Raw genomic sequence first — 27847 nt, forward strand, 5'->3', positions numbered from 1 at the left:
GAGGACCGGAGAACAGTGTTTCATCGTGTTGTACTTGTTCAATCAGATGATAATAAACTTAATGGAGTGCAGTTGGCTTTAGGAGATAAGGAATTAATATTCTGAGCTTCTACAGCTAGAGTGGAGCTCTGTGGGAATTGGGGCGATATTCTTTCTCAGTTGCATTTTCAGCAAATGACTTGATAACCTTGGGGAACTTGATTCATCTGCACCCTCTATCGGAGCGCCTTTTTTTAAGGCAATTCTCCTGATGTGGTTATCAGCACTTGCCATTGAAAAACAAAATAAAACAAGGCAAAGCAAAGAAATAGATTAAAAACAGAAGGATAAAGTTAATTGGAATTTATTGCCGAGACGCTATCTTGTAAACAAATGATGCTGCATTTCCTCCTCATGAAAAATCTTCACTGCTAAATCAAACATTTATTAGATCTTTTATTCATGTGTTGGTCAAATCGTGTACAAACAAAACAGATTATTGTCCATTTCTGCAAGTCACTTCTTCTAAATGTCCTGTAACTAGATTTGAATATCACCAATGCTGGTACCTCAGGCTTCAGAACGCCGAGATCTTTCAGCACACAGGTGAATTATTGTGTCAGCGCAGGCATTTCCAGCTGCGGTTACATTTGGTTTGTCTGATCTTTTTCTTCCAAACTCCTCCGAGAAGGGCCTTTGCTCAAGGTGATGATTTGTTAGTCTATCCATGTCTTTTACACCTCTATCCATCCAACTTTAATCGCCTGTGAACCAGGCCAGGGACGCTGCTTTAACTCGGACAAGTTGGGACATTTGGTTTCTTCAGCTTTTTTGTGCAAATTCAAAATACGCCTAGATGTCGATTGATTTAGCCAGTGTACGTGCTAAACTTGAAATGGAATCAATCGCTGCAAAGACCTACAAAAAAAGGCAAACATCAGCAAATTAAAAATCCAGGACAGTGGGGAAGTACTCGCCTTCAGTCGGCAACACCATAAGTGCCTGCAAAAATATCATTAGAACATAGAATGTGGTAAATTACATCACGGTACAGCGTGATTCATTAATCCAAGGAATCGCTTATAATGCGGGTGTCTGTGGACCCCAAACATTGATTTTAGGAGCCAGGCTAACAGTGGCCAACAACCACAAACTCAAAAATGGTCTCTTATGAATCATTTGCAAGATGTGTATGTTAATATGTAGTGTTTAAAGGTCTTATTATAGGGTTTGAGTCACAGTATTCTCTTTTCCTGCTTTCTGCATCATGTCATGTATGCATCTGTTCCGCGACTAGGTTGTAACACGGTAAGAAATCTTGGACCCCAACTACCGTGTTCTAATGATGTTTTACTGTGCGAAACATTCCCGACTTCAAACTCATAACCCTCTATTTTTCTTGCATCCACGTGACTGAGCCTTTTAGATGTCCCTATTGTACCAGCCTCCCCCATTGCCCCTGCTAATGCCTTACAGGTACCCACAACATTCTGCCTCTTGTTATTGTCTCCCCAAAACTTTGGTCAGATGTCCTCTGGTGTTGGCTACTCCCGCCCCAAGAAAAAGGCGCTGGCAGTCCACCCTGCCTATGCCGCTCATAATTTTGTAACCTCTCATCCTTCTTCAATTCCAAGAGAAAAACCCTAGCTCTGCCAAGTCTCATAAGGCACATTCTCCAATCCAGGCACATCCTGGCAAATCTCTCTTGCACCTGTAATGAGACAACCAGAACAGAACACAATATTCTCTGAATATATTAAGCACACCCAATTCCTGTATTTTCTCATATTTACTTCCGACATGGAAGAAAGACCATTCAGCCAATCAAGTTTACGATAGCAGAATTCCCCCATTTATTTTCCAGTAAAAATATATGTTTCCCATTACCCTATTAACAACTCCATGATTATCCCTCTTATAGGGGCAACTTGACTGAAAACAATTCCATTGAAGCTTTCAAACAAAATGTTCTTGGATAGTACTAACTGGTATCCAAATCTCATAGAACTTAATTATCATGCGTTTTCTTCAGATCTTTGAACAGACTCCTTGCTTTATCTTGACTAATCATCAGGCTTACAAGTGTTGGCCATTGTTCCTTACCCTCATGCCAAACTAGCATCAGGTTTTCCATCTCAAGTAATCTCCATCTCAATGCTCTTTGTGAATATGGCGCCCAGCATTGAACGGCTAAAACTCAACATTTTGCCAATTTTTCAATGGCATTTCTCCCTCTATGGATACTTAATTGTATCCATCTTAATGTCCATTGCAATGGTTTTTCTTTTCTCAAATACACAACCCTACCATGCATCTTCTTTTCCTTTTGGGACATGCGCTAATGGCAAAATACTGCAATAATTATGCAGAACAATATTTGTAAAGAATGACAAAGATATTTCCATCCAATATAGCACTCTCAAGATGACTGAGGTTCCTGCGCAAAGTTCAAGTTGTGCTGTCATCAAATGTTCTCGTTCTCCCAGTGCCGGAAGGAAACTAGCTCTATTGGAATCAATATGCTTATGCATGTCAGACGTTTGAATTGATGGGATCTCAACACATAAGTGAGGTGTTTGTAACACAGGGACAACTTGTGTGTACATAAACCAGCCGTTCATACCACAGGGACAATTCATGTGTACGTAAACCAGACATTCATAACGCAGAGACAACTTGTGTGTACATAAACCAGCCGTTCATACCACAGGGACAATTCATGTGTACGTAAACCAGACATTCATAACGCAGAGACAACTTGTGTGTACATAAACCAGCCGTTCATACCACAGGGACAATTCATGTGTACGTAAACCAGACATTCATAACGCAGAGACAATTTGTGTGTACATAAACCAGCCGTTCATACCACAGGGACAATTCATGTGTACGTAAACCAGACATTCATAACGCAGAGACAACTTGTGTGTACATAAACCAGCCGTTCATACCACAGGGACAATTCATGTGTACGTAAACCAGACATTCATAACGCAGAGACAACTTGTGTGTACATAAACCAGCCGTTCATACCACAGGGACAATTCATGTGTACGTAAACCAGACATTCATAACGCAGAGACAACTTGTGTGTACATAAACCAGCCGTTCATACCACAGGGACAATTCATGTGTACGTAAACCAGACATTCATAACGCAGAGACAACTTGTGTGTACATAAACCAGCCGTTCATACCACAGGGACAATTCATGTGTACGTAAACCAGACATTCATAACGCAGAGACAACTTGTGTGTACATAAACCAGCCGTTCATACCACAGGGACAATTCATGTGTACGTAAACCAGACATTCATAACGCAGAGACAACTTGTGTGTACATAAACAAGGTGTTCGTAACACAGGGACAACTTGTGTGTTCATAACACAGGGATTACATATTTGCATAGCATATGTGCAGAACTTTGTGCCGACAGTTACATATTCCCCACATTTGTGACCTCTGCACATATATTTGAAACTGGCGGTACTGTCAGAGCTGCTGTAACAGCAGTGATGCCGCCGCTGCGAACCCGTGCGGAGCGAGGAGCGGAGATACAGCGCTCCCGCGGGGTAAAACTACACAGTTAACTTCCGTCAGCTCTGCACGGGCTTTGAACAGCCCGTTAAAGGAGCTGACGGTAGTTCCATTTAAAATCCCGCGACCGTGGGGTTTGCACCCAAGATGGCGGTGCCTAGGATTGGCAGCAGCCACAAGGGGCTGCAGACTCCAGCGGATTGGAGGACTGGCACAGGGCACCAGAAAACGGGAGACCATCTGAGATGGCCCACAGGACAGTGACCAGTGAGGGGGCTATACAACTGAAAGACCAATGCATGCAGTGGGCTGCTGACAACTCGAGGTGAAGAGCCTATGGAGGCTGTGGGCTGCTGGAGGCTCCCGTCAGGGGACTCGCGCCAGGGTGCGGACTGCAGGAGACTGTCTTAAAACTGGCTGAAGGGGTACCAGGTATCAGAACCGAGATGCAAGGGGTTGTCAAAGGCACTGAAGGGCTCCGGACTGTGTCGGAGGTTCAGATCTGGAGCTCGGGTTGCCAGTGGCCTGGACTGGACTCTGTGGGGCTGCGGAGGATGCAGAACAGCTAGAGATGAATCTACACTTGGTAACTCTAGGGGTGGGGGGGGCGGGGGGGAGCAGGGGAGGACTCTCTTTCGCTTCTCTTTCTCTGACTGTAAGAGGCACCAGGCAATTTCTGCTGATGGCGAATCTGTCTGCCTAATGGCAGTCAAAAGCAATGTCATGTAATATGACACTGTTTTAGTACAATGACAATAAATTGAATCTTGAATCTTGAAAAACGCATCCATTGAACTCTGTAAAATGTGCCTTTAACAGAAAAAAAATAACTCAGTGCATGTTTAATGTGGGCCTTCAGCTTTTATCTTTGTATCCTTAATGTGTATGCAATTATAATGTGCAGAGAACTCTGTGAGAATACACTGTTTGTAATTGTACATAAATAAAGTTCTTACAGTGAATATATTAAGACAACTCATTCGGTTCCTGATTTAAGAGCAGAAAGACTGTCTTTTCTGCAGTCAGAGATCAAACGAAGTCTGATGATTATGCAAGATAGACTCTTTTTGGTGTTTCAATCTGCTGCAGAAACTTTTTGACATTCATATGACAGCCCATACTTTATTTCCTCCATTACTGGATACATAACCTGCAAGCTGTGGTGCAAATGAACGTAGGGAGGCCATTTAGCCCCAACAGCCTGTTTCAACATTCAGGGAGCTATGTCCCTTTGCCTACAGAAAAAAATAATCAACCAATATCAGGTTTATCACGAGCGTCAATGACCATTTGTGGAGAAAATTCAAACTTCCATCACTTTTTGAGTGACAAACTCTGAACTGATTCCCACTCTGAAAAGACTTCTGATATCACTAGACAATGATTTTTTTTCAAAAGATTTGCTTCCTGTAAAAACAAATGGGGATTATGATCGACAACTTGAAGCTGAGTGCAAAGGTAATTTTGGATTTGCTTTAATACGTAGCAAGTTTGCAGAGACATCACACTGAATTTTTTTTTACCTCTGAGCCAAGCTCTCAGGTTGACTCCATGTGTGGCACAACAAATGTGAGGAGCCCAGGGTTTGTCTTGGTCACCAATTTTACAACCAAAGTGGAGCTCATAGGCTTTCTTAATAAATGCAGTTATGCTGCGTCTTAAGAGTTTACATGCCACAAATGTAACAGAATGTATTGCCACTAATTGTACATAAATGCGACATTGACAAGACATTTCTGCTGTGTGAAATCTTGCTGAAGACAATAAATACTATTGTTAAGTACACTTACTCTGCTATTGCCTGAAGAATGTGCATCAACCGGCGTTCAGTCTATAATCGATGTAATGCACAGCATCTGTGTATTTGTGAGCTGCTTTTGTAGCCTTCCTGCATGTATCCTGACTAAGCCTGAGACGATACTTGCACTGCGCCTGCTCTGAGTGCATGCCCAGGCATGCTTGGACTGACCAAAGCAGCTTGCATTGTGGGCAATAAACAAGCAGACAAAATATGATGGGAAATGACAAAAATTAGGTTATATTGTAAAAAAAATGGTAGGTGATAGGAAAGTTTTGTGATTAGCAGCCCAAAATCCATAAAATACACCCAAAAGTGTTCAGGAAGAAAAATCTTTGTTGTTCAACATAGACTATAGCTTTGACTCCTGGATTCTCCATCGAGTGAAATAATTTTTATATTCTTATATTCTTTTTTATATTCTTATATTCTCTATCATTTTTCCTTTAATCACAGCATGAGAAACAATGGCTGGAACCACTCACAGAACTGCAGGTAAGGTCTTAAGAGAGTTCAGTCTCCTCACATTCGACTCTGTGAATTATAAAAGTCTTAGAATATTAAAATAAAACCACAGATGCTGGAAATCTGAAATAAAAATAACAAATAAAATTCTCAATGCGCTCAGTAGACCAGGAAACTGAATTAATGTTTCAGGTCGAAAACACTTGGTCAGAACTGATAAAAAATTATCATTTTAAGTTGCAGAGAAGGTGGCAGGAGGAATGGAAAGGACAAAGATAATATTTGTGGTAGGAGAGGCCAGTTTAAATGGGTTACTGGGCCTGATTATGCTTCATTGTCTGTGCGTGTGTTGCTAATACAGGTTGAACCTCTATTATCCGGCACTCTGTGATCTGCGACATTAGTACAAACTCCTTACAAACAGCGCAGGATTTGAACCCTGGTCATAATCACTGGCGCTGTAACCCTGGTACCAATCGTGCCGCCCAATGGTAATGAGAACCCCGTCTTTGTTCATTACAAAACCTTGTGTAAATAATGAAAGGAACACACCCGTCCACAAGCTCCCACACACTCACCTCATCAAACTGCTTCTGCCCAACGTGTGGCAGAGGCTGCATTGCCCCGCATCGGCCTCCTCAGAACAAATGGAAGTGGTATGGAAACAAATCTTCCTCCATCTTGAGGGACTAAGCAGGAGAATGGTTCTTCTTGTGGTCAAGAGTGGGAGAGAAACCGGTGCGGTGTGGTTTACGCTGAGCGAGAGGAATGGGATGCACCTATCGATGGCCAGCTGATTGACCACTTATTGACAGCTGGCCAGCAGGACATGGCAGGCACAGGAAATTTGATTCAACAGCAGGGTCTGTGCGTGCATGTGTTTTCTGTTTTCCAGCATTTCCTGTGGTCCGGCAATGGCCAGGTCCCATCGTCGCTGGATTAAAAAGGAACAGCCTGCAGCAGGATTCTGGAGCAAGCCCAGCACATTAGGCAACACAAATTCAAATGACTTGGCTGATTATTACCCCGACCTGTTCATAACATTTCTACATTTTAATGTGCATGCTTCTGTAAGCGTAATTATTCCCATATCCCTGGAAGCCTAACACTAGCCAATAAGGTCCAAAGGTTCTTCCTAATTCAATCCACAGCATGTGTGGGATCAACTCCTTCAAATTAGAGTCTTACCTTGTGGATCTCAATAGCTTCTGAACAAAGGTAAATAATTTTTTGGTGCTAATTACTTTCAAAAAAATAATTGCTAGATGCACATATGAAAATAAAGTGAAACCAGGACTGGGCCAAGCTATGGACACTGCACTACTGGAATAGTCGGGTTGGTGGGACTCAGTTGAGTCAAATAACCTGGACTGTACATTAAATTTGAATGTAATTTTTAACAGGCCCCATGAGCACGTGATCCCCAAGGATACCCAATTAACCCTCAACGCCTAGCGAAACCGACGCAGACATGGGGAGAATGTACAAATTCCTTGCAGACAGTGCTGGATTTGAATCCTGGTCGCTGGCGCTGTGCCGGCGCGGTGCTGATCGTTGCGATAACTGTGCCGCCCCTAAACGTGCCGCCTCTATGCTAACTGTGCCACATAGCATCTAATATCAGAAAGAAGCAGAATGGGACATTAACTCGAAAAGAAAGCAAGTGATGCAATAAGATTGCATTGCAAGGGTTATAAATTGGAATAGGATCTTCAACTTTACTCATGCCCCTTGGCTATTATGGGCAGTCTTTCTTCTTTCAGCGGAATGGCGAATTGAAAAGAAACTCTCATCTATCTGAAGCACAAATTAGAAGAGGCACACAACTGATAGGCAGAAAATGTCTCGGAGAACAACAGCATCCGGACAGATTGTGCGATTAACGTGGGTTAAGTGGAGAAAAATGTGCTGATGGAAGCCTGTCTTCCTGCTGTATTATCTTTTTCTCAAGGTGAAACAGAAATATGCTGCCTATGGTGTGCACTCAATCACTTCACTTAAGGGGCCCCAATTTCTACTGATGGCGAGTCTTTGTCTGCTTTACGGCAGGCTAAAGTTAAATTTGAACAAAGGTAAAGAATTTTTTGGTGCTAATTACTTTCAAAAAAATAATTGCTAGATGCACATCTAGCATCCCCGATCCAAACACAGCCACCTCCTGGACTACATCCTGGTGCGAGAAAGTGACAAACGAGATGTGCTCCACACCAGGGTCATGCCCAGCGCGGAATGCCACACTGACCACCGGCTGGTTCGCTGCAAGCTCAACCTTCACTTCAAGCCAAAGCCCAGGAACAGTAAAGCCTCCAGAAAGAGGTTCAATGTTGGAAACCTGCAGTCAGACGAAGCGAGAGGAAACTTCCAGGCAAACCTCAAAGCAAAGCTCAACGATGCAATCTGCCTCACGGACCCGTCCCCTGAAACCCTCTGGGATCAGTTGAAGACTACCATACTGCAATCCACTGAAGAGGTACTGGGCTTCTCCTCCAGGAAAAACAAGGACTGGTTCGACGAAAACAACCAGGAAATCCAGGAGCTGCTGGCAAAGAAGCGAGCTGCCCACCAGGCTCACCTTACAAAGCCGTCCTGTCCAGAGAAGAAACAAGCCTTCTGTCGCGCATGCAGCCATCTTCAGTGCAAACTCCGGGAGATCCAAAATGAATGGTGGACTAGCCTCGCCAAATGAACCCAGCTCAGCGCGGACATTGGCGACTTCAGGGGTTTCTACGAGGCTCTAAAGGCTGTGTATGGCCCCTCACCCCAAGTCCAAAGCCCGCTGCGCAGCTCAGATGGCAAAGTCCTCCTCAGCGACAAGATCTCCATCCTCAACCGATGGTCAGAACACTTCCAATCTCTTTTCAGTGCCAACCGCTTAGTCCAAGATTCCGCCCTGCTCCAGCTCCCTCAACAGCCCCTAAGGCTAGAGCTGGATGAGGTCCTCACCCAGGATGAGACATATAAGGCAATCGAACAACTGAAAAGTGGCAAAGCAGCAGGTATGGATGGAATCCCCCCAGAGGTCTGGAAGGCTGGCGGCAAAATTCTGCATGCCAAACTACATGAGTTTTTCAAGCTTTGTTGGGACCAAGGAAAACTGCCTCAGGACCTTCGTGATGCCACCATCATCACCCTGTACAAAAACAAAGGCGAGAAATCAGACTGCTCAAACTACAGGGGAATCACTCTGCTCTCCTTTGCAGGCAAAATCTTCGCTAGGATTCTCCTAAATATAATAATACCTAGTGTCGCCGAGAATATTCTCCCAGAATCACAGTGCGGCTTTCGCGCAAACAGAGGAACTACTGACATGATCTTTGCCCTCAGACAGCTCCAAGAAAAGTGCAGAGAACAAAACAAAGGACTCTACATCACCTTTGTTGACCTCACCAAAGCCTTCGACACCGTGAGCAGGAAAGGGCTTTGGCAAATACTAGAGCGCATCGGATGCCCCCCAAAGTTCCTCAACATGATTATCCAACTGCACGAAAACCAACAAGGTCGGGTCAGATACAGAAATGAGCTCTCTGAATCCTTCTCCATTAACGATGGCGTGAAGCAAGGCTGTGTTCTCGCACCAACCCTCTTTTCAATCTTCTTCAGCATGATGCTGAAACAAGCCATGAAAGACCTCAACAATGAAGACGCTGTTTACATCCGGTACCGCACGGATGGAAGTCTCTTCAATCTGAGGCGCCTGCAAGCTCACATCAAGACACAAGAGAAACTTGTCCGTGAACTACTCTTTGCAGACGATGCCGCTTTAGTTGCCCATTCAGAGCCAGCTCTTCAGCGCTTGACGTCCTGTTTTGCGGAAACTGCCAAAATGTTTGCCCTGGAAGTCAGCCTGAAGAAAACTGAGGTCCTCCATCAGCCAGCTGCCCACCATGACTACCAGCCCCCTCACATCTCCATCGAGCACACAAAACTCAAAACGGTCAACCAGTTTACCTATCTCGGCTGCACCATTTCATCAGATGCAAGGATCGACAATGAGATAGACAACAGACTCGCCAAGGCAAATAGCGCCTTTGGAAGACTACACAAAAGAGTCTGGAAAAACAACCAACTGAAAAACCTCACAAAGATAAGCGTATACAGAGCCGTTGTCATACCCACACTCCTGTTCGGCTCCGAATCATGGGTTCTCTACCGGCATCACCTACGGCTCCTAGAACGCTTCCACCAGCGTTGTCTCCGCTCCATCCTCAACATTCATTGGAGCGCTTTCATCCCTAACGTCGAAGTACTCGAGATGGCAGAGGTCGACAGCATCGAGTCCACGCTGCTGAAGATCCAGCTGCGCTGGGTGGGTCACGTCTCCAGAATGGAGGACCATCGCCTTCCCAAGATCGTGTTATATGGCGAGCTCTCCACTGGCCACCGTGACAGAGGTGCACCAAAGAAAAGGTACAAGGACTGCCTAAAGAAATCTCTTGGTGCCTGCCACATTGACCACCGCCAGTGGGCTGATATCGCCTCAAACCGTGCATCTTGGCGCCTCATAGTTTGGCGGGCAGCAACCTCCTTTGAAGAAGACCGCAGAGCCCACCTCACTGACAAAAGGCAAAGGAGGAAAAACCCAACACCCAACCCCAACCAACCAATTTTCCCCTGCAACCGCTGCAACCGTGTCTGCCTGTCCCGCATCGGACTTGTCAGCCACAAACGAGCCTGCAGCTGACGTGGACATTTACCCCCTCCATAAATCTTCGTCCGCGAAGCCAAGCCAAAGAAAAAAAAGTTAAATTTGTGTAATATTACACTTGCTTTATTTTTTTTAACCAAAATTAGACTTTGTTCACCATAAATTATTTACAAAAGGAGAACCATTTCCACCCTTAGTTTCATATCCATACATTCCTGCCACTGTGCATTGATTCTATTTACACTATTACCACCCTGTGGCATCTTGTCACTTCTCCCCCCCCCCATCTTCCCCTTGGTCTCACCCCTCAGTGCTCGGTGTTACATACCAGACAGCAGCAATAGAAATTACCCCAGACAGTGTTAGGTTTAAAATAATATTTTAAGCTATTAATTAACAATAATATACTGTATCTAATTTATTAAACTTATCTACTTAACCCCTAACTATGTGCAAATACATTTGTGTATGTGTGTGGAATGCCCCAAGCCACTACAGCTCAAGGCACATTTCTTGAAAGGTCAAAGTTCAGAAAATCCACGCAGGTTTTGTATTGATGCTACAAGCAAGTTTTAGATGGATGCAACACATAGGCTTTAGATGGGGGCAAAGAAGTTCACAAAGTAGGTGGGAGAGACCGGGGTAACAGACAGTTTATTAACTCACAAAATCCTTGTTGAAGTGCTTCCAGACCAATGTCCTTTTCAGATGAGTGACACCTAAAATTCCCCTCTTCTTTGGTGTAGGGGACACAAAGCGAGTGATGCTCACAACTTCCAAAACCCTTTTGTGGATCAGCCGAATTGCAATATTTCTCCTGCATACAGAATCCAATCTGTGGGTCAGCCGTTTACAGTGACCTTCACTTTTATTTGTTTACAGAGTTGGATTCCCTTTCCCCCTCTAGAACGGAGAAATCAGACAAATTGTCTTTCACCACACAAGGTCACATTCAGCACAGATTCCTTTCAAAGGATGCATAATTTCTCCTTAAAATGGCTACTACTCATTCGCCTATAACATGGGAAATCAAACAGATTGTCTATAACCACATTCGAGGCCATTTCAGAACTGTATTACTTCCAAGAGCTCTGTTCCACAGCACTGCTTACTTAAAATGGTCCCTGAGAAAACTGTGTACTGTGTCTTGAATCGGTTGGTCACCAGGTCCCTGCACCTGAGTTTTTCAGGGCCAATTCATCTCTCTTCAGATGTATCCAACACACTGTCCTCAGCCTGCCTGTCAGCTAACTCCAAAGCCTGCAGGTTTTGTTAAAGTGACAGTCCCACACAAATGGAAAATGAACCGAAAATAGGAGCATGTAATACCAGCAACAGCAGGACTCTAAGCTGTGGTCCTTCTGCACAGCACCAACCCTTAGTGCATCCCTCAGCATGGTCTCCTGCAGCCTGGAACGTGCCAGTCAGCAGCATTCTCTCACCGACATCTCCGTGTGCTGAAAGACCAACAGATTTCGGGCCGACCAAAATGTGTCTTTCACCAAGCTGATGGTCTTCCAGCAGCTCTGGACATCTGACTCTGTGCACGTCCTCGGGATCAGAGTCGCCTGTCATGCTGATGCTGGGGATGAACCGTGACGAGGACCTTTGCACTCTTCTCCACACACCCTTAGCGAACCTGCATTCAGCAGAGGTGGGCAACAGTCTCCACTCCACTGCAGTCATCTTGAAGACAATGTGTGTGGAAGATGATGTTCCGGTCATACAGGAGGGCACCTCTCACCACCACTATTACATGACAATAAAGGAATCTTAATTATGAAGCAACAGTATTTAAGCTTCTGTTACAAAATTTATGATTCAGAATTGGCTTGCAGAGAGTAGTAGTGCACGGAATGTATTCTGCCTGGAGATCAGTGACTTGTGGAGTTCTGCAGGGATCTTCCTTGGACATCTGGTCTTTGTGATTTTTATAAGTGACCTGGATGAGGAAGTAGGAGGAATGGGTCAATAAGTATGCAGATAACATAAAGATTGTAGGTGTTGTGGATCGTGTAGAAAGTTGTCATAGGCTATAAAAAAAAAAGATACAGACAGGGTGCAGTGTTGGACGGAGAAGTGGCAGATGGAGCTCAATCCAGATAAGAGTGAAATTATGCATTTTTGAAGGTCAAACTTGAAGGTGGATTACATGGTTTCCTAACAATGTGGAAGATTAGAGGAACCTTGGAGTCCAAATCCATAGATCTATCAAGGTTGTCATGCAGATTGATAGGACAGTTAGTAGGCCTATGGCATACTGGGCTTCATTAGTTGGGGATTGAGCCCAAGAACAGCTCTACAAAACTCTTCTTAGACCACACTTGGAAAATTGTGTTCTGTTCTGCAGGAGGATGTGGAAACATTGAAGAGGTGGCAGAGGAAATTTACCAGAATGTTGCCTAGGATTGGAGAATGTGTCTTATGAGGCAAGGTTAACAGAGCTGGGGCTTTTCTCTCTGGAGCGAAGAATGACAGGTGACTTCACAGAGGTCTACAAGATAGGGTGGACAGTCAGCACCTTTTTCCTGGGGTAACAGTAGGAAATACAAGAGGATGTCTGTATAAGGCGAGGGGAGGAAAGTTTAAGGGAGATATCAGGGATAAACTTTTTAACATAGAGAGTAGTAGTGCTTGGAACTCATTGCCATGTATGGTGGTGGAGGCAAGAACAATCGTGGCATTTAAGAGACTCAGAAAAGCACATGGATGCAAGAAAAAAATAGAAGGTTATGGGTGTGAGGTATGTTTTATGTCCTTAGATACAGTTGGATTTTATGGTAGAATGTGTGTGTAGAGATATCGATAGCAAGTGGAAAAATGAAAACAGACATAAATTTTGACAAATAGCAAATATTCTTTAATTGTTTTATAATGCATCATTTCCATTTAAATTATATAACTGAAGCACAGATGTCAATAACATTCTCCAACATGAGGAAAACAAATCAAATTAATGTTTCATTTTCCAATACGGTCATATCAATTAATTCATATGGAAAATGAATTTGGATTTGTTTATTGCAAAATCCACATTTTTAATAAAGCTTTCCTTAAAATAGACTCAGAAAGATGTTTGTGTGTGTGTGTGTGTGTGTGTGTGTGTGTGTGTGTGTGTGTGTGTGTGAGTGTGTATGTTTGTATGTGTCTGGGTGTGTGAGTGTGTGTGTGTGTGAGTGTGTATGTTTGTATGTGTCTGGGTGTGTGAGTGTGTGTGTGTATGTCTGTGTTTGTGTGTTTATGTGTGTGAGTGTGTGTGTGTGTGTGTGTGAGTGTGTGTGTGTGTGTGTGTGTGTATGTGTGTGTGTGTGTGAGTGTGTATGTTTGTATGTGTCTGGGTGTCTGAGTGTGTGTGTATGTGTCTGGGTGTGTGAGTGTGTGTGTGTGTGTGAGTGTGTATGTTTGTATGTGTCTGGGTGTGTGTGTGTTTGTGTGTGTATGTGTGTGAGTGTGTGTGTGTATGTGTGTGTTTGTGTGTGTGTGTGTGTGTGTGTGAGTGTGTATGTTTGTATGTGTCTGGGTGTATGTGTGTGAGTGTGTGTGTGTGTGTGTGTGTGTGAGTGTGTGTGTGTGTGTGAGTGTGTGTGTGTGTGTGTGTGTGTGTGTGTTTCTTATGTGCAAGCATTTTAGCTATTCCCTATGACAAACTATTTCTCACTGATGTATTGAATGTTCGTACATTTTAAAAATGTTCACCAATCTAGAAACAATTTGCTTCTGATGAACGAAAGGCTGACATTTATCAAGTGCCCCAAAGAACTATCCAATTGTGAAGTACATTTGAAGAGTTCATTCATGATGCAGAAAATATTAATTTATGTTCAACAAACTTCCACAATTTGCAATGCATCAATGTGCAGATAATCTGTTCCAGCAATTATGAATGAGAAATAAATATTGTCAAGATCAGTTTTTTCTACTAAATCATGTGTCTCTTTCAAAGGCTTGTCTGAAAGATGGCAACTCCAGGCTATTTTTTGTCTTCATGCATCCATAGAAAGAGTTAAATATAGATTTTTCTAATTCAGAAGCAATAGTTGATGCTCAAACCGGCCTCCAGATTTGTCACTCACAACACTCAAGCCTTTGGATTGTAAACGGAACAATGTCACCCATTAAGGCAAACTGGCACCTGAACGGGTGGTAAACAATGGGAAACATTCCAAAATTCCTGTCATATGCTTTGAATACGCTTTTGCCCTTGATTGATTGATTTTTTCTCTCTGAATTGCACAATCATTTTCTTTTACATTTCTTTATTTGTTTACACATGTTTGTTGAGTACAGTTTTTATTTCTGCACTACCGATAAGTGGTAATTCTGCCCGGAAAAATGATTGTATGTGATGTCATGTATGTACTCTGACAATAAATCTGATGATAAAATGTTCAATGCATTGGATGAAAATTTTACCAAATGATTTCTTCTGGGTCTCCAGAGAATGTGCTCATATTTTTCTTGGTTCCCACCAGGGCAGGGGAGTTGGTTCACCTCTGATTAACATTCCACAGATTAGCATATGCTTGTGCTTGACTGGATTCTGGGAAGAGCCATGGTAGCATAGTAATGATGAGCTTTGAGCATGAATTAGACATGCCCATTGTTTATAAAGCAAATCTCTAGAGCTGTCTAATTAAGGTACATAAAACTCTATGGACTCAATTTAAACTCAGAATCTTTTTTCAGAGATGGTACATAGATACTGTACATTGAACGTTTGAATGAAGAATGACACAACTTGAGATTTGTACAATTATTGAACGATTCACAGCCTGGGATGGGGCCACCAATATATCTGAGCCAAAAGCCTTGCGAAAGGTGGTGGACACTACCCAGTACATCACAGGCAAAACCCTCCTCACCATCTATGGGGAACGCTGGCATTGGAGAGGAGCAGCACTCATCAAGGATCCACACAACCCAGCTCCCGCTCTGTTCTCGCTGCTGCCATCAGGAAAGAGGTGCAGGTGCCACAAGACTCGCACCACCAGGTTCAGGAACAGCTGCTCCTCCTCCGCCATCAGACTCCTCATCAACAAACTCTTACTTTGCACGTTATTTATTGCTGAATATTTATTTTCTGCCTCCCACAGTCAATTTATTTTCATTTTTCTCTTTTATATATGTCTCCTTTTTTGAGGTCTGAGTTTTGCGTTAACATTAAGTAAAAATTCTGCTTGGTCCAGAGGCAAAAGAGAATCTCAGGGTTGTATGTGATGTCATGTATATACTCTGACAATTAATCTAAACTTTGAACTTTGATTCAGCCATTCAGCCGACGAGTCAACTGTCCTTTTCCAGAGCAGAGTAGCCAGTTAATCCCTTCTTCTTCGGCTCAGCTTCCTGCAACTTTTTCCTTTTTAAAGTTCTCTTTTGTCACCAACCATTGCATCTTGATTTGTAAACCAATCAAACAATGCAATTCACGTCCTGATCACCCTGATCCAATGCAATCCTCCTTAGGTCAGCTCGCAATACTTCCTCAACCATTATTTAAGTTTTATTTTATTACATGTATTTCATTATTATTTTTATACTGTCTATTGATTGGTTCTTAATAAACTCAGGAATAATCAAACTATGAGTGTTTTCTTGTTTTCAAAGATAATCCATTTATTACCATTATATAAATAACTCTGGAGTGTAGCAGTGGTTCTCAACCCTTTTCTTTCCACTCACATCCCACTTTAAGTAATCCCTATCTCAGTGGTGCTCTGTGATTGGTAAGGGATTGCTTCAGGTGGGATGTGAGTGGAAAGGGAAGGTTGAGAATTACTGCTCTAGGCCCAATTGTTACAGAAATATTTTGCTGGAGAAAAATTGCCATTGGCCCAGTTCTATTGGGGTTATGAAACCATGCACATAACGAGTCAATTAGGGAAGATTAAAATGGTGGTTTTCCAACTTTTTCTTTCCACCCAAATCCCACCTTAAGCAATCCCTTACGAATCACAGAGCACTGATGGGAATGGGAATACTTAAAGTGGTGTGTGAGTGGGAAGAAAAAAGATGAGAACCACTCGAGACTGTGTCATTATTTAGTCAAAGGCTGATAAATGTTTTAAATATATTAACGAGGCAAGAAAGATGTTCAGAATGTTGCTGAATTATGCCCTGTGATGATTTTTTTCAGTGTCCTTGAACCTTCATTTTTAAGATGCATTTGCAACCATGGCTTATGTACCATTGAAATTTTAAAGTATAAACCAATCTGATTCGATTCTAAAGTCTAAATTCTGCTCCAATGGTTTGTGGCAATAATACTTTCTATCACGCATACTGTGTGTCTTCTATCTGCAAGGACACAGCCTGGGATTTCTATGTGTACTCTAAACACTGCATGCTAGCTTTACCAATAATGGAGATATCTAGGTAACATTCCATAATATGAACTCTGAAATCTTTCTGGTAATTAAAGTAATAATCATTGATCAAAAATATATTACATTTTTAAAATTCTGTATGTTCTCTGCCTACAATACAGACAGTCTGCCATCGTTACTCTAATACACCTCTCCCCGGCATTGCCGATATCGGAATTGCTTTTAAAGCTGAATACCCATTTTTAAAAAAGGGACGTAAATCCAAGTTCCCCAAGCTGGAAAGGTCGAACACATTGTTACAGGTTCCGAGCCTTTCTCGCAGTCATTCTGCCAATTGTATGGCCTTCTCGATGTTAACGCAGCAGCAAAATCCTCACTCGCCCCACATTCAAGAACAATGATCTGGACCTTTGAGAAACCAATTATTTTATTTTGCAAGATGTTCCAAATAAAGAATAGAACAATCTTTCTGCTAAATGTTTTTTCAGAAGTTGCAATTATCCTCTGCTTCTCCGCTGTACTGTGTTAACAATTTGGGTCTAAATCTCATTTTAAGTTTAAATTATGGAATGTATTCATTTCACAAAAAAATATGTGCAGGCAGTGATCTAATAGAAGCTTAAATCTTGTATCTTATCAACTGGCTTGACAGGAAAGACAATAAGAAGTATTGCAATCTAATACCAATCTGTTTTTGTTGCTCTTGTTTATAGAATGCTTCTCCATGCAATGCCTATTTTCTATTTTTGTTCCCTGTAAAATTGGATTGAGTTCCGAGGACTTTCAGAGGTGAGCAAATATGGATTCTTGTATAATGACAAAAATAGTAGGCGAGACTGACTGATGCTGTGTAATTGTTTAAGATTCTTTTATTGTCATATAATGAAACAGCTGTAATATTACACGAAATTGCTTTTTGTCAGTCGTAAGCAGGCAAAGATTCGTCATCAAGAGAAATTCTCCAATACCTTTACAATCAGAGCAAGAGAAACAGAAGTGTCCCTTCAGAGTCTTTAGTTGTTTTTATGGAGGGGCCCTGGTTTGAGGCTGGCTCCCATGGGCAGAGAAAAATGTGCATTAACCTTTTTATCGAGGAGGCCTAAAAAGCCTGCTGCAGCGTCGCTTTCTTGGAGAGCGGTACCTCATTGCGTCCTCCGGAGGTGGGACAACTGGTTCCCCACCCATCAACACAACGGCATACATACGCAGTCAGAAATGGTCGTCGGTGTCACCCATACTCCCCCACGCAGCTGGAACCTCTCTGGGAAGCGCAGAGTGGTTCCAGCGGTGTGGGGGATTGTAGGCAACGAAGATGGCCATTGATCCTTCTTCTGCCCGACGTTGCCCCTCCGGCATGCAGAGGGACTCTGACCTCAAGCACTCACGTGGTGTTACTACTACAAGATGCTGAGGAGTGGACAAGGAGAAGCAAAGCCGGGGAGTCTGATGGACGAAAGAGGGGAGCGAAAAGCCAGGCTTGGCATGCCGGAGGGTCAGAGCTGGGCAGAAGAGCCTCAGGTTTTATAACCGGAACTTCATTTTGTTTTAATGTGGGGTGAATGACTGGGTCCTGGGTCACGGGCTGACGGCGTCATCGTGACATTGTCAGCCTGTCCCTAGCCAGTTGCTTGCAGCAGCAGCACATTTAAGGACTGAGGTAGAGCGCTCTGCTCCATCTCTTTGACCAGCTTGAGGAGGGATTGGAGTCAGCATCTTGGAGCTGTACACCAAGCATTTATGCAGATAGGTTCAGCGGCGTGAGGGCAGAGAATATCCGCATTTACAGTCGAAATTTTTTTCCTTTATAAAAGGGCCTACTGAGAGTTGGTGGATTCACCTCCAGGGCTCCTGCAACCACAGCCTTCATTTCAAATTATCGGCTTTTTCCTTTATAAAAGGGCCTATTGAGAGTTGGTGGATTCACCTCCAGGGCTCCTGCAACCACACAGCCTTCATTTCAAATCATCGGCAACCCTAGCTCCAGATCCAAACCTCCAACACAACCAGGAAGCTTTCAGCACCTGAGATCCCTCGGGAGCCCTTCTTGCCCTCAGCGCCCTCTCCCCTCTGGGATGCGATGCCTAGTACCAGTCAGCCAGTCTCCAGCAGCCCGCAGCCTGTGTAGGTTCCTCACCTCGAGTCAGCAATGGCCTGAGTGTTCTTCAGCCGCAGAACCCCTCCCTGACCATGTTCACCATCCTGTGGCTCCTCTCCTCTGCATCTCCTTCTCAGACGGGGATGGTCTCCCCACCAATCCTCTACTTCCTCAGAGTCTGCAACCCCTTGAGGCCGCTGCCAGCGCAGGCCCAGCCATCTTGGGCTCAGGCCCCGCGGTCTCAGGATTTTAAAATAAACCTCCGTCAGCTCCTTTAACAGGCCTGTATGGAAGCCGTCAGTAGTAGGACTGGGCAGTAGAACCTTGAGGAGGACCATGGTATCTCCACTCCCCACTCTCCCCAGATCTGTACCAGCACCAGTTGAAGCAGTTCTGTCAGCACCACCATATTTTTTAAAATTTTCAATCATATTTGAAAATTATTGTAACCTGCCAAGTCACAGTGCCTCCTCTTGGCCCAAAGTAATAATTTACAGGCAATTGTATGAATCATATATCATCAACATATTACTTTGTGACACAAAGACTGAAAGGTAAGGGCTGAAATCCAGGTCCTGGGCAAGTGACCATTAGATGCAAGATGATGTTCTACACGAGCGTAGGGCTGGTGTCACTCAAGTGGAAGTAGCATCTTTTAGCAGGGTTATTAATGACATCACCATATTAAATCAGGCCCAATACATTTTCCAATGATGTAAAAAGCTCTTGTCATGAAAAGCTGAGAGTTTCCCCTCGCATCCTGAACAAAACCTATGCCTCAACCAACACTGCGCATTCAGATTGCCCTGTTATTTCGTTCACTGTTGCTTTTGATATCTTCCTGTGCTCCCTTCAAAATTCAACATCAGAAGCACTACTTGAACATGATAATATTTGCCATGTGTGGGACCTTCCTCTTGTCAAATTGCCTGTTGTTTTACCTTGGATATACAGCATGGTAACATGCCCCTCTGACCCATGAGCCCGCGCTGCCCAAATACACCCAAAATACAAACCCCGCACATTTACGAAAGGTGCGAGGAAACCAGAGCACGGGGAGAATGTGCAAATGCATGGAGAGCGCTGGATCTGAACCAGATTCACTGACGCTGTAATCGCATTGCACTAATCACTACGCTATCCGTGACTTCTGTACTGCAACATTATATTTGGCTTGTTTTTCATCAGTGCGTTGGGATGTCTGAAACGAATAAAAGACATGCTCTAAATATGTCCAGTAAGATTTTGGCAGCATGGCTCCTTTAGGGATTGCAAAGGGATGGTGTATGAAACCAAAATCTAGCAAAACAAACTCATTCTATTTCTCATACACAGGTAGTGTAGCAATTCCAGTGACCCAGGTTCGAATCTGGTGCTGTCTATATGTTTGTATGTTCTCCTTATTTGTATGTTCTCCCCATTTGTCTGAGTCGGTTTCCTCCAGGTGTTTCTTGATCCTCCAAAATACTCTGTACAAAATTGAAACTGGAGGTTTTCCGATTTCATCCCACCCTCCAAAACATTGTAGGCCAATTAGGTGTAATTGGGCTCATGGCTGGAAGAGCCTTTTACCGTGGTGCATGTCTAAATTTAATTTGAGTGTAAAATTTAATTGTGAATCCCTTAATCACCATTTGTGGGAACAAAGATACCACTTTCAACATCTTGGTCAGTAACCTAATTTAGAATTTTGTGTGCAGCAAACACCCACATTAAAAGGGAATAAAAATAGATCAGAATATCAGGTCAAAAGGATAGGGCCACATAGCAGTTTTGTGGATTATCCCAAAATAAGGTTAACAAAAGCCATCAATTCTTCCCATGTAGCTTTGCCACACATCCTGTGAATCCAAATTTATGCAGACTTATTGCAGAAGAGAAAGAAATTGCATTTTCTTGATGTGAATGCTTTCGCTGTCTTGCCAATATGAAATTACAGTGGTTATTAAGGATGGCAAGATGTGCTAAATATCAATATCCCAGATATACTTGCACATTAGGTGACAGTGTACAATATTGACAGTCCTTTATTATCAACCGTCACTTCGCATCAGTATCAGGGCATGGAGTGGAAACAGAACCTGGCCAAACAAGCCGGGTCTGATTATACACCTTGGATCAAAAGTGCAGGTTATAATCTGTTCCAATTTATACAAATGTTGGTGCACCTTATGTTTGGTGCAAGTTAAATTTACCTCATCAGCTTGGAGTCTACTGATGTGATCACTTGCATCGCCAAGGCGCAGTGATATTTTTGATTTGTGTCTGTAGTTCCATTATTATCTCTCAAATCCTCTTTTATCTACGAAATATATCCGTGGCTCTTCAGGAATCACACTTAACTTGATCCCTCTTTTTTCTTCATGCATTTACATTATACACAGACTTTCAAAGCTCCTCCAAGGGGCACTACTGACTTCCTCATTGAATTCCCCGTGGAACAAGGCTGGGGAAAGAGTTTCCTTCGAAGATCGTCGGAAAACCGGCACTCAAGGTGGCAGCACGCACGTTTGGCAGCCCAGACCTCAAGGGTTACAGGGGCAGGGAAGCAATGTTTCCAAATCCAGTGTCCATTGACCAACTCTCATTCAGAAGGTGGAGATTTCATTTTTGTTTAGATTTAAATTTAGATATGCAGCACGGTGACAGGCCATTTCGGTCTACGGGCCCGTACCATCCAATTACAGCCAAATGACCGTCAACCCCCTGTACGTTTCAAATAATGGGAGGAAAGCGGAGTACCCGGAGGAAACCCACAAAGATACAGGGAGCAGGTAGAAACTCCTAACAGAGAGCATGGGATTCGAATCCCAGTCCCGATCACTGGTGCGGTAACAGCGTTGCACTGACTGCTTTTTGAAAATTTCTCCAATCTTTCTGAGTTGGGAGTTTCAGGGTTGAGATTTGACTTAAAAAAAAAAGAACCATTATAGATTTCAAAGTCAGCATGATGTGTGATAATCAGAGGGATTTTCAGCTGCTCTGTGACATTTAAAAATAAGAATAATTTAAATCTTACAATCTAAATTATAAACTAGAAGGAAAAGGCTTCTCCCTTGGATAAAAAACTGTTACTCAATCTACAGAAAATCCTCTTCACTTGTTCCCTCAAGATTCAAGATTCAGGAAGGAGTCACGTGATGGAGTAGTGGCCGGACGGTGAACTCCAGCCCTCTCCAGAAAAGTCGGAAAAAACAAAGGAAAACACAAAGGCACAAAAATAAAAATTAAAGAAAAGTGAGTATAAAGGTGGAAAGAAGATGGCGACGAAAAAAGAAAAATTGAAATCAACGGTAAGAAGAGAGGAAGAGAAGACAACGGAAGAAGAAGGAGAAGGCCTTACCTGTTCGAAGAGGCCCGCGGTGGAGAGAGAAACCCGCTCCCTCAGGTCGGTAGAAAGTGGACTACAAAAATGGCTCGCTGAGCCGAGTAAAAGTGCGCAACTGCGCATGCAAAAACACACACCGACGGGAGGGGTGACCAGCTGGGGAGTCGATCTCCACAGCCGGCAATGACAGCTGCAGAACATCTGCGGCAAGAGAACATAGAAGACAACGAAAACAAGAAAGAAGAGAAGAAAAGGGCAACAAAGAAACAACAGATGGCCAACCCAGAGGAGGAAGAGGAAGAGTACAGTGAAATAGAAGAAGAAGGGAAAGGCAAGATAAAGGATATACTTTCTCTTATTAAAGAATACATGGAGTCATTTAAAGAATGGCAAGCGCAAGAATTTAATGATTTAAGAAGAAGAATAAACAATACAGAAGAGAAAATGAATAAAATAGATATGACCTTAACAGAAATGGGAAAGAGAATGGACAAGATGAAAGAGCGGGAAGCAGCAGTAGAAATGGAGGTAGAGGACTTAAAAAAGAAATTAGAGGAATCTAAAAAAAAGTTATAGAGACACAAGAACTGTTAGCTCAGAAAATAGATATAATGGAAAATTATAACAGAAGAAATAACATAAAGATAGTGGGCCTTAAGGAAGATGAAGAAGGCAAGAATATGAGAGAGTTTATAAAAGATTGGATCCCCAGGATCCTAGGATGTCCAGAACTACAGCAAGAAATGGAAATAGAAAGGGCACAAAGAGCATTGGCCTTTAAACCACAACCACAACAAAAGCCTAGATCTATTTTAGTAAAATTCCTAAGATATACTACAAGAGAAAAGGTACTGGAGAAGACAATGGAAAAAGTAAGAGAGGGCAACAAGCCACTGGAGTACAAAGGGCAAAAAATCTTCATTTATCCAGATATAAGTTTTGAACTCCTGAAGAAGAGAAAGGAGTTCAATACAGCAAAGGCGATTTTATGGAAGAAAGGGTATAAATTTATACTAAAGCATCCAGCGGTATTGAAAATATTTATTCTAGGACAACAAACCAGACTATTCTCGGATCCAGAGGAAGCACGAAAATTTGCAGAACAATTACAAAATAGACTGAGGGATGAAGACGTGTAACGAGAGTACAAAAGATTGAGAACTAAAAAGACACATAAGTTTTGAACTCCTGAAGAAGAGAAAGGAGTTCAATACATCGAAAATGATCTTATGGAAAAAAAAACTATTCTCGGATCCAGAGGAAGCAAGGAGATTTGCAGAACAACTACAAAACAAGCAGAGAGATGAAGATATGTAATAAGAGTAAAAATGACCACGATTTATACGTATGTGGGTAAAGAGGTATATGTGTGTATATGTATAATGTGCATACATGAATGTATCCGTATTTAGAGGAAAATATAGATAGTATAGACAAGAATTAATAAGGGAAGGAAATGGAATAGAGGGAATAAGGAGGGAACTAAAAGAGTGACCTTTGTTACATATGAAAAGTGAAATATTTTCTGGGGGGGGGGGCTGGGTGGGGGAAAAGAGCGGTCACTGCAAAATCAGCTGACGCTTGCGAGTGAATTCGCAAATCCAAATGGAGAGGGGAGATGTGGTTGTCCGACAAGGGATAAAGGACAACTCAGGAGGGGAAGGGGAGATTGGGGCTAAAGAAGTTTTAAATAGGAGAATAAGGAAAATGTTTGATGTTTTAGGAATGTTGTCTTATAAAGGGTTCAAAACAAGAAAACAGAAATGGATAAGAAGGAAAGGTAATGATGGAGAAACTGAAAGGGAAGATAAACAAAGTATAAAATGGCTACGTTGAACTATATGACTTTAAATATTAATGGAATACATAACCAAATTAAAAGGAAGAAACTGCTAAATTTACTGAAAAAAGAAAAAATTGATATAGCATTTGTGCAAGAAACACATTTAACTGAATTGGAGCACAAGAAATTAAAGAGAGATTGGGTAGGGCACGTAACAGCAGCATCGTATAATTCAAAAGCAAGAGGAGTAGCTATATTAATTAGTAAAAATGTGCCATTTAAAATAGAAGAGGAAATAATAGATCCAGCAGGGAGATATGTAATGATAAAATGTCAGATATATTCGGAGTTTTGGAATCTACTCAATGTATATTCACCTAACGAAGAAGATCAAAAGTTTATGCAAGATATATTTTTGAAGGTAGCAGATACGCAAGGGAACATATTAATAGGAGGGGATTTCAACCTGAATTTGGATTCAAATATGGACAAAACTGGGAAAAAAATTAACAGAAAGAACAAAGTAACCAAATTTATAATTAAATCGATGGAAGAAATGCAACTTTTGGATATATGGAGGAAACAACACCCAAAGGAAAAAGAATATTCATATTACTCAGCTAGACATAAAACATACTCAAGAATAGACCTATTTTTGTTATCAGCTCGTATGCAAGATAGAGTAAGAAAAACAGAATATAAAGCTAGAATACTATCGGACCATCCCCCCTTAATATTGACAGTAAAGTTAGAGGACATCCCTCCAAGAATGTATAGATGGAGATTAAACCCCATGTTTCTTAAAAGGCAGGATTTTAGAGAATTTATTGAAAAACAAATAAAAATGTATTTTGAAATAAATATGGAATCAGTGGAAGATAAGTTTATACTATGGGATGCAATGAAAGCATTCATTAGATAAGCAATTAATAAGTTATGTAATCAAGATGAAGAAGGACTATAATCAGGAAACAGAGCAGTTGGAAAGGAAAATAGTAAATATAGAAAAAGAATTAGCAACGAAGGAAGATACAACTAAAAGAAGAGAATTGGCGGATAAAAAAATAAAATATGAAACACTACAAACATATAAGGTGGAGAAGAATATAATGAAGACAAAACAGAAATATTATGAACTAGGTGAAAAAACGCACAAAATCATAGCATGGCAGCTTAAGACAGAACAAGCTAAGAAAATGGTATTGGCATCAAGGAAAAAAGACAAACAAATTACATATAATCCAAAAGAAATTAAGGAAAACTTTAGAGAATTCTATGAACAATTATACCGAACTGAAAACGAAGGGAAGGAAGGGAAAATAGATGAATTTCTGACTAAAATTGAACTACCAAAACTACAAATAGAGGAACAAAATAAATTAACAGAGCCATTTGGAATAGTAGAAATACAAGAGATAATAAAAAAATTACCAAATAATAAGACACCAGGAGAGGATGGATTCCCAATAGAATTCTATAAAACATTTAAAGACTTATTAATTCCGCCCCTCCTGGAAGTAATCAACCAGATTGATAAAACACAAAGCTTACCAGATTCATGTAAAACAGCAATAATTACAGTAATACTAAAGCAAGGGAAAGATCCACTCTCACCAGCGTCATATAGACCAATATCTTTACTTAACACAGATTATAAGATAATAGCTAAACTATTAGCAAACAGATTAGCAGAGTATGTACCGGAAATGGTAAATTTAGACCAAACTGGATTTATCAAAAAAAGACGAACAACAGACAATATTTGTAAATTTATTAACTTAATTCATGCAGTAGAAGGGAATAAAGCACCTACAGTAGCAGTTGCTTTAGACGCAGAGAAGGCCTTTGACAGAGTAGAATGGAATTATTTGTTCAAAGTATTGCAAAAATTCAGTTTACCGGAGAAATATATTAATTGGATTAAAGCATTATATAAGAGACCGTTAGCAAAAGTGACAGTAAATGGACATGTATCAAAGCAATTTAACTTAAGCAGGTCAACACGGCAGGGATGCCCACTATCACCTTTATTGTTTGCGTTAGCTATAGAACCACTAGCAGAATTGATAAGAACAGATAATAATATAAAAGGAATAAAAATAAAAGACAAGGAATATAAAATCAGTTTATTTGTGGATGATGTTCTAGTATACTTAACAGAACCAGAACTATCCAATAAAAGAATTATATAAGAAATTGAAGGAATATGGAGAAGTGTCGGGTTACAAGATAAACGTAAATAAAAGTGAAGCAATGCCTATGAATAATGCGGATTTCTCAAAATTTAAGAAGGAATCACCATTTAGATGGCAAATGCAAGCAATAAGATACCTAGGTGTACAAATAAACAAAAATCTTGGCCATCTATATAAACTCAATTACTATCCACTAATGAAAAAATTACAGGACGATTTAGAGCATTGGAAAGATTTACCACTAACACTAATAGGAAGGATAAACTGTATTAAAATGAACATTTTTCCAAGGATATTATACTTATTTCAGGCATTGCCAATACAACTGACAGAGAAATTTTTCAAGGAGTTAAAGAAAATAATAAGGAAATTTTTATGGAGAGGGGGGAAACCGAGGATAGCACTAGATAAATTAACAGAATGGTATAAACAAGGAGGCTTACAACTGCCAAACTTTAAAAATTATTATAGAGCCGCACAATTAAGATACCTATCAGATTTTTATCAAACAAGGGAAAAGCCAGATTGGACGAGATTAGAATTAGATAAAATAGGGGAAAAGATACCTGAACACATATTATATAAATGGGATGAAAAATTGGTACAACATAGAAGTTCTCCAGTATTACATCATCTACTCAATATTTGGAAGAAGATTCATGTAGAAAGAAATAAAATAAATGATCAATTACCAAAACTAATATTGACGCAAAACAAGTTACTCCCTTTTACAATAGATAACCTTTCCTTTGGAGAATGGGAGAAAAAAGGGATTAAAAGAATAGAAAATTGTTTTTCAGGAAATAGATTATTATCCTTTGAACAAATGAAAGATAAATACAATATAACTCAAGATACAGCGCTGGCATATTACCAATTGAGATCCTACTTGAAGGATAAATTAGGAAGCAGTTTGAGTTTGCCAGAGGGAAGTAACTTTGAATATGTGATTACAGATACAATGATAATCAAAAGATTTATAACAAATATGTATATTAAACTGCAAGAAAAGGAGAATGAGGAAACAAATGGTAAAACTAAACAAAAATGGGAACAAGATTTAAATATAAAGATAAAAAAGGAAACATGGGAGAAGTTATGCTCTGGAATGATGAGAAATACAATAAATACGAGGTTACGTATGATACAATATAACTGGATACACAGGCTATACATTACACCTCAAAAGTTAAATAAATGGGACTCAACAGTATCTGATAGATATTTTCGATGTAAAAAAGAAATGGGAACAACAATTCATGCAATCTGGACATGTGAGAAAGTAGAAAAATTTTGGGAAGATCTAAATTAGATATTAAATAAAATAACAGAAAACAATATACCAAAGAATCCAGAGATCTTCCTCCTAAGTAACATAAAAAACAAAGAATTTGGAATTGATTTGGAGGATGCACAAAAAAGATTTGTTAAGATAGCTCTAGCCGTAGCAAAAAAATGTATTATGTCAACCTGGAAATTGGAAGATAATTTGAAAATACAACAATGGTATATAGAAATGAATAAATGTATTCCATTAGAAAAAATAACATATAGTTTAAGAAATAATATTGAAATATTCGAACAAATATGGGAGCCTTACATGAAACACAATAGCGAAAACCTACCGGGGACAATCACTACCTAAGTTAACGGAAGGAAAAGGAAATGAAAAGAATGGACTCAGTGGAATTTCTGGT

General features: G+C 41.2%; 1 long non-coding RNA gene across 1 annotated transcript in view; it reads right to left on the bottom strand.

Moving 5' to 3' along the window:
- Positions 1-399: 399 nt before the first annotated feature.
- The window catches only part of LOC138752439 (uncharacterized), a 134914-nt gene continuing 107466 nt past the window's right edge, over positions 400-27847 (bottom strand). Inside the window, exon 3 of the long non-coding RNA XR_011350643.1 lies at positions 400-897. This is a non-coding gene — a long non-coding RNA (uncharacterized lncRNA). The remainder of the gene's footprint in view (positions 898-27847) is intronic.

This window comes from Narcine bancroftii, chromosome 2 (assembly GCF_036971445.1).
Source record: "Narcine bancroftii isolate sNarBan1 chromosome 2, sNarBan1.hap1, whole genome shotgun sequence".
Lineage (NCBI taxonomy): Eukaryota > Metazoa > Chordata > Chondrichthyes > Torpediniformes > Narcinidae > Narcine > Narcine bancroftii.